Source organism: Globicephala melas, chromosome 8, assembly GCF_963455315.2.
Source record: "Globicephala melas chromosome 8, mGloMel1.2, whole genome shotgun sequence".
Taxonomy (NCBI): Eukaryota; Metazoa; Chordata; class Mammalia; order Artiodactyla; family Delphinidae; genus Globicephala; species Globicephala melas.
The window spans coordinates 102,987,103-103,002,122 of record NC_083321.1 but is presented as its reverse complement, the minus strand read 5'-3'; the positions used below and the strand labels follow the sequence as shown (position 1 = coordinate 103,002,122).

Here is a 15,020-nt window from a genome sequence, read left to right as displayed (position 1 = left end):
ATGCGAAGATAGTTCCTTTTGTAAATCACCATACGAATAAATCAAATCAAAAGTCTGATTTCATCACTTATGTAGATTTTGAAAAAATATTTGTTAAAGGATAAAAGGAATAGATGGCTGTTGGCTCCAAAATGATTATCTGTGTGTGTGTGTGTGTGTGTGTCTGTATCCAAAAGCCAGCATCATGATTACTGAGCCAACACCGGAAATATTATCATTAACCAGAATAAAACAGTGATAATCAGTGGCAAGAAGGACTTCAAGAGGAAAGTGTTGCTTGAGGGATGAGTCATTGTTTACCAAGTGAATGAGTGAAAGCCTATTGAAAGGAAAGGGGCCAAGCAGAACAAACATAGTCGTGGCGATGTGAAAAAATTGGTGAGTTCAGGGAAGTAATTTTCAGATATGATTTGAGTGGAGCTGATAAAGGGAAGTAGTCATCCCTTTGTATCTGCGGGCTTGGCATTGGTGGATTCAACCAACTGCAGATCAAAAATATTCAAGAAAAAAAGTTACAGAAAGTTCCAAAAAGCAAAACTTGGATTTGTTGCAACTATTTACATAGCATTTACATTGTATTTACAACTATTTACATAGCACTTGTATTAGGTATAAGTAATCTACAGATGTTTTAAAGTAAATGGGTTATATATGTTATATGCAAATACTCCATTTTATATAAGGGACTTGAGCATCCTTGGAATTTGGCATCCCTGGGGGGTCCTGGAACCGATCCCTCAAGGATACAGAAGGATGACTAATTTTATTTATTTATTTATGGCTTCGTTGGGTCTTCCTTACTGTGCGCGGGCTTTCTCTAGTTGCGAGGTGGGGGGCGGCTACTCTTTGTTGTGGTGCGCGGGCTCCTCATTGCGGTGGCTTCTCTTGTTGCAGAGCACGGGCTCTAGGCGCGCACGCGGGCTCAGTAGTTGTGGCTCACGGGCTCTAGAGTGCAGGCTCAGTAGGTGTGGCTCATTGGCTTAGTTGCTCCACAGCATGTGGGATCTTCCCGGACCAGGGCTCGAACCTGTGTCCCCTGCATTGCATTGGCAGGGGGATTCTTAACCACTTTGCCACCAGGGAAACCCAAGGATGACTAATTTTTAAAAAGCCTTTCATATTGATTTTAAAAATCAGTATATAGGGCTTCCCTGGTGGCGCAGTGGTTGAGAGTCCGCCTGCCGATGCAGGGGACACGCGTTCATGCCCCGGTCCGGGAAGATCCCACGTGCCGTGGAGCGGCTGGGCCCGTGAGCCATGGCCGCTGAGCCTGCGCATCCGGAGCCTGTGCTCCGCAACGGGAGAGGCCACAACAGTGAGAGGCCCGCGTACCGCAAGAAAAAAAAAAAAAAAAAGTATCCTTGAAAACCCTTTAAATTTGCTATAAAGAGCAGAATAAAAACATATTGTCGTCACTAAATTCATTATAGTTTTTTCCCAGCAATGAAACAGGTTTGCTATTTTTCTTTTAATTCCGCACCAAGTGAAATATATTGTCAGATTTTTTAAGAAGCTCTGTTGTATTAAAAATGCATGTCTTTAAATTACTTGGAATCAAACCCAGTGCTGAATAGGTATTGTTGAGTTTGCATAAATTAATCACATGTCAAACTCTGCCACTCTAGCTCTTGTACATAGAGGTTGTACTAGATACTTGTTTTCTCCTCCCTCCCTCCCTCTCTCTCTCCCTCCCTCCCTCTCTCTCTCCCTCCCTCCCTCCCTCCCTCTCTCCCTCCCTCCCTCCCTTTCTCTCTTTCTCCCTCTCTCTACCTCCCTCCCTCCCTCTCTCCCTCCCACCTGCCTGCCCTTTATCTCTCTCTCCCCCACAACCTCCCTCCCTCCCTCCCTCCCTTCCTCTCTTCCTCCTTCTCTCCCTCCCTCTCTCTCCCCCCTCCCCACCTTCCACCCTCCCTCCTCTCTCTCTCCCTCTCCCTCTCTCTCTTTCTCTGTCTCTTTCTCTCACTTGCTCACGTGCTGACTTTCTCACTCTTATTTTTGCAATAGCCCTTGATTTTGGTTTGGGAGTCCTTTCTTGCCCCAGTCTTGGTTCCTTAGGGACCAAGCAGGACTCCACCTTCCTGTTGCAATGATAAAGTCCGAGACTCAAGCCCAGGCCAGTCAGCAGAGTGTCTTTGCGACAAAGTGATCTGTTCAGAAGTGGGTAGGAAATCTTAAGATGGCCCAATTAAATGGACACTGTGGTGCTACCAGAGGAGGAGGTGGTGGTGGTGTGGGAGTGTGGCCCCCTGTGGTTAGGGCTGAGGAGGCTGGTCAGAAATCAGATGGAAGTGGTAGCAGCACACGTGGCTGGGCGCGGCTCCTTGTCTCAGGGAGTTGTGCGAGGTCTCTGTTCAGCTGGGTGCAGCTTTCTGCATTCGCTTAGTGCCTGGTTGCTTCAGTAAATAAATTGTATTGGAAAACATCCGTGCCCATTCATTTACTCTTGTCTACGGCTGCTTTTCTTCTACAAAGGTGGAGTTGAGTGACAGAGACCATATGGTTCACAAAACCTAAGATATTTATTATCTGGCCCTTTACAGAAGAAGTTTGCTGGCTCCTAACCTAGTGCTTCTGGCAAATGCAAAATTCATGCTGTGTGTAAATTGTTCCCTAATATAACAATAACTTTGGAACAAATTTGCCTTTTCAAAGCAAGTATTGTAGCAGAACTGTCTGTACATGAAACGTAAGACTGTAGCCAACATCTGGAGAGACACCTTCCTGACACCATTTGAACAACCTCTGAATGTCTCTGTACCTAAAGTGAGAGCAACCTTTAGGTATTTTCAGTCATATGATCCAACAAATTTCTTTTATGTTTAATCCAGTTTCAGTTGCATTTTCTATCCCTTATAATAGAGTTCTCTAGAAAAATATTCTTTTGGAGTAATTTTAGATTTACCAAAAAGTTGCAGATAGTATAGAGTTCCCATTTATCCCATTCCAATTTCTCCTTTTGTTAACATCTTACATTAGTATAGCACATTTGTCACATATAACAAACCAATACTGACACATAATTATTATCTAAGGTTCATATTTTATTTGAATCTTGGTTTCTACCTAATGTTCTTTTTCTGTTCCAGGATACCAGATACCTTTAGTCATCATTTCTTCTTGGGCTCTTCTTGGTTTCGACAGTTCTCAGACTTTCCGCAGTTTTGATGACCTTGACAGTTTTTTTTTGTTTGTTTTTGTTTTTTTGCGGTACACAGACCTCTCACTGTTGTGGCCTCTCCCGTTGCGGAGCACAGGCTCCGGACGCACAGGCTCAGCGGCCATGGCTCACGGGCCCAGCCGCTCTGCGGCATGTGGGATCCTCCCGGACCAGGGCACGAACCCGTGTCCCCTGCATTGGCAGGCGGACTCAACCACTGCGCCACCAGGGAAGCCCTGATTCCGTTTTTAAAACATTATTTTTTATACAGTTGTTTTTGCAGTAATGTGTAAAAATATGGTTGCACAAATCACTCAAAGTCTATACAGCTTTATATCCAGAGCACTAATAGAAGCAATAACGATCCTAATAATAAAACAGTTAAGAAGATATGTCAAATTTTGAATAGGTAAAGAAATATTACAGTTAAGTTAGGATTTTACCTTTTGATTAATTAAAAAATTTTTTTGAGCTGTGCCACGTGGCATCTTAATTCCCCAACCAGGGTTCCAACCTATGCCCTCTGCAGTGGAATCGTGGAGTCCTAACCAGTGGACCACCAGGGAAGTCCTAGGATTTTACCTTTTAAATAGGGTGATGGTTGCTTGATAGAAAGTGGTGGAATGAAGGGTTGAGACTGCTGATAACAGAGACAAAGGCCAAGTACACCAAAAGGAGGAAGCACCGTGCAGAAAGCCCAAGACATAGGATGGGACCAAATTGAACCAGCAACAAAGTGGTACGAGTGGGCATCGTGTGCAGTCCACTGATCCCTGTATTTTACCGCCACATTCACCCGTGTAGAGAACTTTGTGTTAAACTGAACGTACCTGGCCGAAAACATAATGTGTGGGAAAAATTGTCACATGTAATCTGAGTTATGTTGACACATTCCCCTACTTACCAACCTCATAGGAACTAATTCGTGTTACAGAAATGTGTTGTAGCAGAAGAGATCATACTTGGTGACCATTTTGGGGGCATGACTTCGTGGTTAAGTGCATAATCTCAGGCTCCCTCCACCCTGGTGTCCCTTGGGCAAATCACTTTACCTCTTTATGTCTGTTTCTCTTGTATTTTTAAAGTATTTTGCAAGTGTTTTTGCAAGTGTTATGGGAAAGCAGAAAGAATACTTTGGACTGGGAAATAATTTGAAATTTCTTGGTGGAGGAGATGTTTTACCTCTTCCTTCTCAAATAACCCAAGAGGTTAATACCACTTATAAATTGCTTGACTTTGGGCAAGCCTCAGTTTCCTCATATGTAATTCAGAGACAGTGTTCTGATCACACCATCTCATCAGAATTAATATGAGATACTATGTGAAAATTTACCGTATAGAAAGGTAGAAAAAGGAAACATGCATTTCTGGAGTTAAGTTTACTAACTGACTTCAGAGTAGATGGTCTTCAAGATTTCTTCTAGCTTTGAAAATACTGGAATCTCTGAAACTTCTTTAAGTTCTAATAGTTGTTTCCAGTTCTCTGTGTTCTCTGACACAAATGTTTCTCTGGCCCTTCATCCTTTTCAGCCTTAAGTAGCCACTGGCCAAATTCTTCTTTACTATCATGTCATAGACTAGACATTTGCACCAGATACTCATTCAGGCGAATGTTCCTAATTTCAGAGAAGATTGCCTAAGAAAAATATCAATAACAGCATAAGAATTACCCGCATATTGATTCACAACCTGTGTCCATACGGTTGAGCATTCTGTCACTTTGGTGTCATTTGCAGAATGTTTTGAGGAAGGGTATTGATACCCTTACTGATAGCCCCAGATATTCTGGTTAATGATTTACATCTATTTCATCCGTTAATTTTTAAGGGATTACGACAGAGTTTACTTTTTGCCTTCCTCCTTTTTCCCCTCATATTGCCTTAGCTGATCAGAGACTTCATTTCATCCAGCTCTTCCTCCCTCCCTCCCCCTCTTTAAAACTAATTTTTGTGTGTGTGTTGCTGATTTCAACTAAATTAAGTTCTCATTAAAATAATTTTCACCTTAAGGTTTGAATGCTCAACAAGCTTGACCCTCTCAAAGATAATTTGCTTTTCAAATGGTTGTTCATCAAAATAAATCTCTAAATAGTTTATGAGTCATTGTTCCTAATGAGTGTGTGCATATCCTTGAACTGTTTTGGGGCAGAAAAAAGGATTGAGAATCCTCTGTTTTAAAGCCACACTTGGAGAAATAGCCTCAGTTTTTTCCTTGGAAAACAATGCTGTTAAGTGACCATACTTTACTGTTTGTTTATTTCCTGTGTTACACCTGTTGTTATTAAGCTCTTTAATGTTAGACTGTATAGTTACTGAAAGATTATAATAAATTCACTTCTCAGTGCTTTTTCTTATAAATTTGGTCTTCTAAAATCTGTTATTTCAGATGTAAAATTCCCACCCTTCACTTGGTTTAGTTTCTTTTAGTCACTTGTTATTTGCTTTGAAATATGTCAGAGTGCTTTGAAAACAGTAAACTACTGTAATAGTCTAAGGTGGTATTTTCGTTTTGCTGGTATCTACTTTGTATTTTATATTTGAAAATGACAGAATGGGTGATGATACTCACTGGCTGGTTGTTCAACTGGCAGAAAAACCAGTGCATGGTGAATTGTCTTTTCCATTTGTTCACTTAAGAATGCCTTGTTACTTTGTGGATATAGTTGCTATTTGTAGAATCTTTCACTGTTTTAGTAGTTCTTTGACTTGGAGATTCTGATAGACTGGCCAGATAGTTAACAATGTTTTCTTGGGTAGCAGGGAATGGGGAGGAGATTTGTCTAGTTCTCCTTGGCAAACCTGTGTTACTTGATACTAACAGGTTGGATTTCCAAGCTCATGAAGGTTTATTAATGTTTACCCCTCTGTGTTAATTATATCATGAATCCATGTTTTCTCAGATACGCAGCCTGTTATAGATATATCTTTGATCTCTTGATTCCTGCTCATCATTTAATATCAAATGTTTGAGTTGATGAACTAGGTTTAATATACTAGAGTAGGATAAGTCCTGCATTTCACCTGTTTTCACGTAATTGATCATTTATTCCAGTATATCAGTTGTTCCTTTTCCTGCTCAAAGAGGAGTGATTATGTTTCTGTCCTTTAAGAATATTTCATAGTTTACACAGCTTTTGTGTTGTCCTAAAATATAGAAACTAATTAGTGACAGACATACTGGGTAAAGTCTTGGTATTAGTCATAGATTGTTCAGGTGTGTGCAGGTATTGCCATTGTCCTTAGCAGATTGTGTAGGAGGACATAAAAATGTCATAGATGATAGTAGAGGATGCAAGAGCCCTTTGAGGTTAGAAGTTAAACAACAGTTGAAACTTCTTAATATGCTGTACCTTGGATAGCTACCCCACTATGCCTGGTTAAGTCATGCAAGAATATATTATCTATGGCCCTTTGGTTACTTTTGTCTTTGCATTTTGTATCATTTTACCATTTTGCTGTTCATTTGATTAATGTTTATTTTAGAAGGCTGGTAGGTAAGGCAAAAAACATGAAACTAAAGCATTCAATGTAGCTTTTAGGAATTAATGCCTGTAAAGGAAATAAGAGAGCTAGAGGAACCGGTAGAACAGCACTGTTGGGATAGATATAATCAACAGGGCCTGGAATGCTAGAGGTTATACAGGACCAGATTTCTTCAACAAATATGTGACAAAAACAGGAGGAGAGGAAGCCCTTAAATCTCAAGATTATTAACTAAATTATTAACTAAAAACTTATTAACTAAAATGTCATGTGTGGGCTTTCTGATTCAAACAAACCAACTGTTTAAAAAACAGGTTTGTAACAATTGGAAAACTTTGTACACTGTATTGGGTATTTGTGGTATTTCTTCAGGTGAGACAGTGATATTTTAGTAATTTATAAAGGAGCCCTTATGAGAATTTTGATTTCTGTTCTGAAGGAGTTTAACATATTTTTAGTAGATCCTAAACCTAGATTCATGAAACATCTTTCTTTTAAGTACACCTTCCATTTTTTTAGCATCTTTTATTTACACATGTTGTGTTCCATAGGTGCTTTATGTATACTGTTTTATCTAATCACTTTGATTGCAGTATGATTGGGCATGTTTATTTGGTTCACATGAGGAAATTGCACTTCAGAGATCTTAAGTAAATTGCCCACGTTCATATGGGTAATAAGTGGCACGGGGGGAATTTGAATTATCTGAGCGTCATTAAATTAAAAAAATCCAACTTTATTTCTAAAATGGAAACCATGGACTCAAAAGTAGTACTGTTGTTTTCAGTTGCTTTGTATATTTAACTTGAATACTACTTGTAATAGTGAAACAGTAGGTTAATGAATTGTATATCAGTAAGCACCAAGTTAATTGAGTTTCTAAACATACTTATCTTACCACAAAGGTATAGTGATATGATTTGAGGATTCTGAGTTGACACTTAAAAACAGCTTTATTGGGCTTCCCTGGTGGCGCAGTGGTTGAGAATCTGCCTGCCAATGCAGGGGACATGGGTTCGAGCCCTGGTCCAGGAAGATCCCACATGCCGCGGAGCAACTAAGCCCGTGCGTCACAAGTACTGAGCCTGCGCGCCTAGAGCCCATGCTCCGCAAAACAGAAGCCACCGCAATGAGAAACCCGCGCACCGCAACGAAGAGTGGCCCCTGCTCGCCACAACTAGAGAAAGCCTGCACGCAGCAACAAAGACCCAGTGCAACCAAAAATAAATAAATAAATGCATTAAAAAAAATTAAAAAGAAACTTTATTATTTTGCATACTGTCTCATTTTATGAGACATCATAAAATGTACTTTGTATTCATTATATCTTTTGAAAATATCATGTGAAAAGCACCACAGATTATAATGTTAATGTCTGGTGCTAGCAAAAACAGAAGAAATAGGCAAATAGTCAAGTCTTAATGTGTCATTCAAATTTAAACATAAATCTGTATCTTTTAAAGAACTACCTATATTAAGTTCATTTTGCTTTTCTATTATATTTTACTCTTTAAGAGATTCACTTTAGTGTTATTTTGCAATTTCTAAAATTTAGCAGGACAAATTTCTATAACAAAGGATAATGGGAAAAATGCCTGTTTCCTGAAATAAATTTAAATGAGCAGGTAGGAACTTAGTTCTCCTTTCTAGGAAAATAAAGTTGAAGAATTATTGATATCTGATCTGATTTATTTAAAATCAGAGTAATGTACCTCAGATTAATATTTAGAAATGTGGGTTTAACATCTATTACTTGAGGATAGGATGATTGTGACGAGCAAAAGGCTTATCATTTTATAAGCAGTTAAATGTTCTGTAATACTCGTCATTGTTGACTCCCACCCACCTTTATTCTTGCCACCCTCTCTGGGTGATAGCACTGGAGAAGGCAGAATAAGATAAGTAGCAGGCTGCTAAAATTACTTGTCTCATATCAGCATATAGTAGAGTGATCTGTTCAGGTTAGAATACCAGGAGGTAAACAGTAGATTGAAGATACTTGATTTGTTGGCATTTTTTCAATGTAGTTTGGTGGGAGAATCTCTAATAAGTTAATGCAATACCCTGAGCTATGCAAGTGTGCAGGCTTAGTGTGACTCTTTTCTTGGGGGGTGGGTATAGCCCTAATTTTTCCCCCTAGTGATTTTATCCTAGTACCTTCTAGACTTCCCCAGACCTTCCTTGGAGATGGAGGTCATTTGCTTTCTCCCCTGATTATTATTCATTAAATGTACATTTAGCACTTTTCTTTTTGCAGTATTGTTAACATTAGGAGGAAGTCTAGTTAAGCAGTAACCAGACGTATTGTACAGACAGTTTTTTTGCCAAGACCACAATTTTCTAGAGCCCTAAATTTGTAAAAGTGATATGGCCTTGTTCTGTATCTCGCTGACTATGGCATATTCAGTAAAAATTCTAGCTCAAGAAATATTTCCTTTAATTCACCATTATGTTAAAGAATACGAAACTTTCATTATCTTTACAAGACCTTTTTACCAAATCAGTTGTGGCATAATTAATCCTTAATCCATAATTAATCCTATACTGTTACGTGAATTAACTGTGGTCCACTTCCTTCCTTTAGTCCTATAGATTTTCTCAGATGGAAATACTGTTTTACTATCCAGTGGTCATTTAAAAAGATGATGGATTCTGTTAAGTTTAGTTACTTTTAACCAGTATATTCCTTTAAGCGTTACATGAATTTGTTGTATTTTAGTGACCTTTAGCTTGTTGCTAGAAGAATTAAACCTTGTTTCAGACTTCATTGTTAACAATTATAGTTTTGATTTATTTTATCTGTAGATTGAAAAAAAAAAATGAGTAGTCCCTCAGACCAGTGACATGGTTGCTTAGTCAGTGAGGATTTCCTGAGATCCTTAGCTTTTAACATGTCTCATAAAGCACGTGTTTTGTTATTTATTGAGTCAGCCAGTGGAATGCTTAAGTTTAGTGCAGCTTGCTTGTTCTGTGTGCCAGTGTCAAGGTAGATGCAGAGTTCTCTGCAGCCTCTGACTACTTTAATTTCACTTGCTAGAATATGTTAATGCTGCTACCATGGCTTTTTTTTTTTTTTTCTTTCTTTGAGCAAGAGCACCTGGAGCTCTTGAGTACTGGAACAAGGTATTCCTGGGTTGGATTTTGTGAATTTTTGAAAAGGGAAACGAAGTGGTTTATGAATTTGATACAGTCTTTACACTTATAGTATGGGCATTAGATTTCTTTGATGGGGTGCAAGTACCATGGATTTTGGTTCTTCATAGGTTGGGATAGGAAATATATTTATACAGGAGGGATTAAATTTATATTAACTCCTGATGTGTAGGTTTATTTCATGATTCTCAGATCCTGATATGTAAAGAATGTCTGTTTAATATTCTTAGTTATTTAGGCCAGATACTTGTTTTTGCTTTTCTCCTTTGCTATTTTTCTTGCTTTCATTCTCCACTTTAGATTTATCTTGGTTTGTATAACAGTGTTGCCTTATTTATGCACATTGCCTTTGTATTCCCTATGCTAAGGACCTAAACTTTTCAGTCATTCACTCATATGTATTTATTCATTTAACATCATTGATTTCTATGGTATATTGAGATGGAAACTTAGCATTCAGCTATTCAAGGGAAGAAACTGGATTAGATCTTTTAATTCATGAAGTTAATTTCTTTAAAACTAAAAAATGAAATAGCGAATACGTTTTTATATTAAAAATTAAAAATTGTGGATAAATTTAAAGATGAAAGTAAGAATTGCTCACAAAGTTTTTTTTTTTTTTTTTTTTTTTTGTGGTACACGGGCCTCTCACTGTTGTGACCTCTCCCCTTGCGGAGTACAGGCTCTGGACGCGCAGGCTCAGCGGCCATGGCTCACGGGCCCAGCCGCTCCGCGGCATGTGGGATCTTCCCAGACCGGGGCACGAACCCATGTCCCCTGCATCGGCAGGTGGACTCTCAACCACTGCTCCACCAGGGAAGCCCCTAGTTCTAATTTTTGATTTTGCATCCTTCACATTCATAAAAGGGATTCAAGTAATTAGAAAACAGCCTCTTAATTTAGTTGAGATTGGTTTCTTTTTATTTATTAAATTACTACTCTCTTCTTAATAATGGTAAAAATTACAGAGTGATAAGCCAAACATTTGCAGATTAAAATATTTTATTCCTCAGTTTTTATATAATCACAACAACAAAAACATTTTATGGCTTCAGTGATGAAGATGAGGATGATGGCTGTCATTTCTGGGAGGGTCTCATCTATACTGTGCAATATGATAATTACATGCGTCATTTCTAATCCGTGCACTAGCCTTACAAGGTTGTTATTCCTCTTTTAGAGATTACCAAACTGAGATGCAATTTAAGTTACTTGCCCCAAACCATACTATCTATAAACAGTATAGTTGAGATTTGAGCCCATGTCTGTTTGACTTCAAAATACTTGCACTTCTATTGAAAACTGTTTTTCCCCCAGGTTTTATACACAGCTTTTTGAAACGGAACTTTTTATTTCATGAATATATTCTTGTGATAGGGATGACATATTCAAATAGCCATTTTGGGGGGAAATTTTATTTAGTTCTTTGAACAGTTCAGAGTTAGAGCTGTCCTTGAATACAAGTTTCTAATGAAGCAAAGTCTTCTCTAACATCGAATGTTCCATTTTCTAACCAAGTAGACCAAGCTTGTCCACAGAATGCTTCACAGCTATGACTCTACACATAGATATACCAAATGGACTCTTAAGAAAATTATGTATTCTAAACATGAATAGTGTGTGTCTGAGTATAATGTATCCATGTGTATCAAATAATTGTATAAGAAAAATTAGGCAAGAATCCTTCTAAAATATTTCCAGTGACTGAAGATTTTCCTCTAATGTTCAAATGCCATCCATCATTAACCATTCTTACACTATGTATTCATTCTAAATTTTAGTGGATTTATATCTTTAAATTGTTTTTCTCTTGGAAAAAAAATGCATTCTACTTTGGGACTCTTCAACTGTTGCTAAGAATGCTTTTCCTGCAGGGATTAGGAACTTCTCTTTCCCTCAGCTTCCTTACCTCTTGGTCAGTAGAAGATGAAGAATCAACTGGTTCTAAACTACTGATGATGACTCCTCGGGTTTAGGTCAGAGACTTGTGCTCTAAGAAGCTTGTTGTGGAAGTGGAGTCTGGTCAGGTTTTAAGCCAATCAGGAAAAAGGGTTAAAGCCACCCTGTGGTCTGCAGGAACGGCCAGTCCCTCACTCAGCTTCTGGTGACCTTGGGACTGACTCTGCTTGGTTCCTGTCCTGCCTCCCTGCTATTCATTATCTTTTGTTTTTTCTACATTTTCATAAGCTATCAAAGAAGGGAACAGAAAAAACACATGTTGATTCTGAAGTTAAAAACATTTTTTTTTAAACTTCTAATAGCACAGTCAAAACTGTGAGAACAAGTGTTGGGAGGTCTGCTTGGTGTATAAGTCAGGTTGGGAGGGGAGGAGGCTCTCGCTGCAGCAGGGGTGCAGGACAGGGAGGTAGGGTTCTGATGTGGCAGCAGAACTAGAAGAGGCTTCCTGACTGATCTGACGTTAGTCAGGCTGCGCATAGTGTGCTGTGTACAAATTCTGCTTACAGGTCACTTTTTCCTGTTTGAAAGGGCTTGAGGAAGGGAGGTAATCAACCATGAGAGTGAAAGAGCAAAAGAAATGATTAAAAAGGAAGGTAAGTAGGAGTCATGAAAACACAGGATTTTTTTTGCCAGATTGCCCTACATAGAGGTTATACCAATGTGTATTTCCACCAACAGTGTATATTTATTTTCCCACATCTTCGAAACAGCTTGTTAAAACTTTTAAAAATCTTTGCCTGGTAGATAAAAAAAAATCTTGTTTTTTTGCATTTTTATTATGAGTGAAGTTAAATACTTTTTTTTATATTTTAAGATTCTTTCATATTTTTCTATTATTATTCTGTTTATGCCCTTTGCCTAGTTATCTTTTGGGTTGTTGGGTTTTAAAGAGTTATAGGCACTTTTTTAATATATTAAGGAAATTAACCCATTGTGATATGTTCCAAATATCTTTTCTTAATTAATTACATTTTACTTTATTCACAATTAAAACCTTTTTTTTTGGTTAGGGAAGATTTTAAAATTTGTATGTGGTAAAGTGTATCAGTCTTTTGTGGTTTCAGGGCTTCTTAAAATTATACTTAGAAAGGACTTCCTCGCTGTGAGGTGATAAAAGCTTTCCCATGATTTTCTTTTATGGTTTTCTCTTTACATTTAAATCTTTGATCCATTGGGAATTTATTTCAATGGATGGAATGAGGAAGGGATTAAATTTAATTTCATCTCTTTGGAATCTTTGGAAAATGATAGGGGATTTATGGTATAGAGAGATCTCAATAATCCTTTAATTTTTTTTTATAGTTATTCAGGCCAAAATTTCTCTGGATTTGTCTTGAGTGAAAATCATTAGACTAGTTTGCAAGATATCTCTGTATAAATTGTTCAGGAGTTGTTCCAGTGTAGCTGCTCTCAAGAACAGTTTGTTTTCCAGATTTGTTCCCAGACCTGATAGCAAATTTCAGTTTCTAGCAGGAATACATGTAATGACCACATAGTCCATGGATTAAAACTGTATAATTTTTGAAGCAACAAGATTAAAACAGTAACACATAAAGTAAATTGTAGTTTTGTAGAAAGGAAAAAGTATCATATAAACAAAGTCAGCTAGAGGGTTAATTTTGCTTATTTTCAAATATGAAAATTCAAGGGTATCCCAGTGGATGCCTTTTAAAATTTCATCTGGTCAGGTTTAATGTAAAACCAGGCTCAGCAGTGTTTGGCTGCTCGGTAAAGGGCAGACGGCCATGCATGGGTGACATGTCAGTGGTTGGTACCAGCATGCCTGTTTTTTAAGTAACAGTTATGTTGTTGCCAGCGTTGTAGATGCTATACTTTTCACTCATTTCCCAGCGAGTCATTTTATTGCTGCTCTAGGCATCTGCAGTTTAGCATCTGCAGTTTAAGTTGTGTGTAAAAATGTTGCATGCTTTTATTTGCCGTAATTGTCAGCATCTGTTAACTTACGATAGTTACTTCTTTTTTCTTTAGAAAGCTATGGACAAGCCTGGCTGCTGTGTCCTGCTTTGGATACTTGAGCAAAGGTGTATGTGGCAGTTATTATTGTGGGAAAGGAAAGATGGATGTAATACTAGAAGGCATGAGGTTGGGCAGGTCCCTAGACCATGCTTGTCTTCTCTATAAATTGTGATCCTCCCTACCTCTGAGATCTGTAACTGTTCCTCCCATTGTGCTTGGCCCAGGAGACCTTTTCATGCAGTGTTATCCTTTCTAGTTTTTAGTTGACCTTTCTTAAATCTGAGATAGAGCTTTTAAGTTTCACTAGGTCCCATTTGTTTATTTTTGTTTTTATTTTGATTACTCTAGGAGACGGATCTAAAAAGATGTTGCTGTGATTTATGCCAGAGAGTGTTCTGCCTATGTTTTCCTCTAAGGGTTTTATAGTATCTGGTCTTACATTTCGGTCTTTAATGCATTTTGAGTTTATTTTTGTATGTGGTATTAGAGAATGTTCTAATTTCATTCTTTACATGTAGCTGTCCAGTTTTCCTAGTACCATTTATTGAAGAGACTGTATTTTCTCCATTGTATATTCTTGTCTCCTTTGAGGAAATCGTAAACAAAACAAAAAGACAACCTACAGAATAGGAGAAAATATTTGCAAATGATGCATCCGGCAAGGGATTAATTTCCAAAATATACAAATAGCTCATACAGCTCAATATCAAACAACAAAAAAAACCCAATAAAAAAATGGGCAGAAGACCTAAATAGACATTTCTCTGAAGAAAACATACAGATGGCCAACAGGCAAATGAAAAAAATGCTCAACATCACTAATTATTAGAGAAATACAAATCAAAACTACAATGAGTTGTCACCTCACTCTGGTCAGAATGGCCATCATCAGAAAGTCTACAAATAATAAATGCTGGAGACGATGTGGAGAAAAAGGAACCCTGCTGCACTGTTGGTGGGAATGTAAATTGGTGCAGTCACTGTGGAGAACAGTATGGAGGTTCCTTAAAAAATCAAAACCAGAGTTACCGTATGATCCTGTAGTTCCACCTCTGGGCATATATCTGGAGAAAACTATAATTCGTAAAGGAATTACAGAAAACTGTAATTTGAAAAGATACATGCACCCAGTGTTCAGAGCAGTACTATTTACAATAGCCAAGACATAGAGGCAACCTAAATGTCCATCGACAGATGAATGGATAAAGATGTGGTACATATATACAATGGAATATTACTCAGTCATTAAAAAAGAACAAAATAATGCCATTTGCAGCAACATGGATGGACCT

At 38.0% G+C, this 15,020-nt stretch overlaps 1 protein-coding gene across 5 annotated transcripts in view; it reads left to right on the top strand.

Annotated features, from left to right (window-relative positions):
• ARHGAP32 (Rho GTPase activating protein 32) overlaps positions 1-15,020 on the top strand; it is a 481,492-nt gene that overhangs the window by 289,782 nt on the left and 176,690 nt on the right. The window lies entirely within an intron of this gene.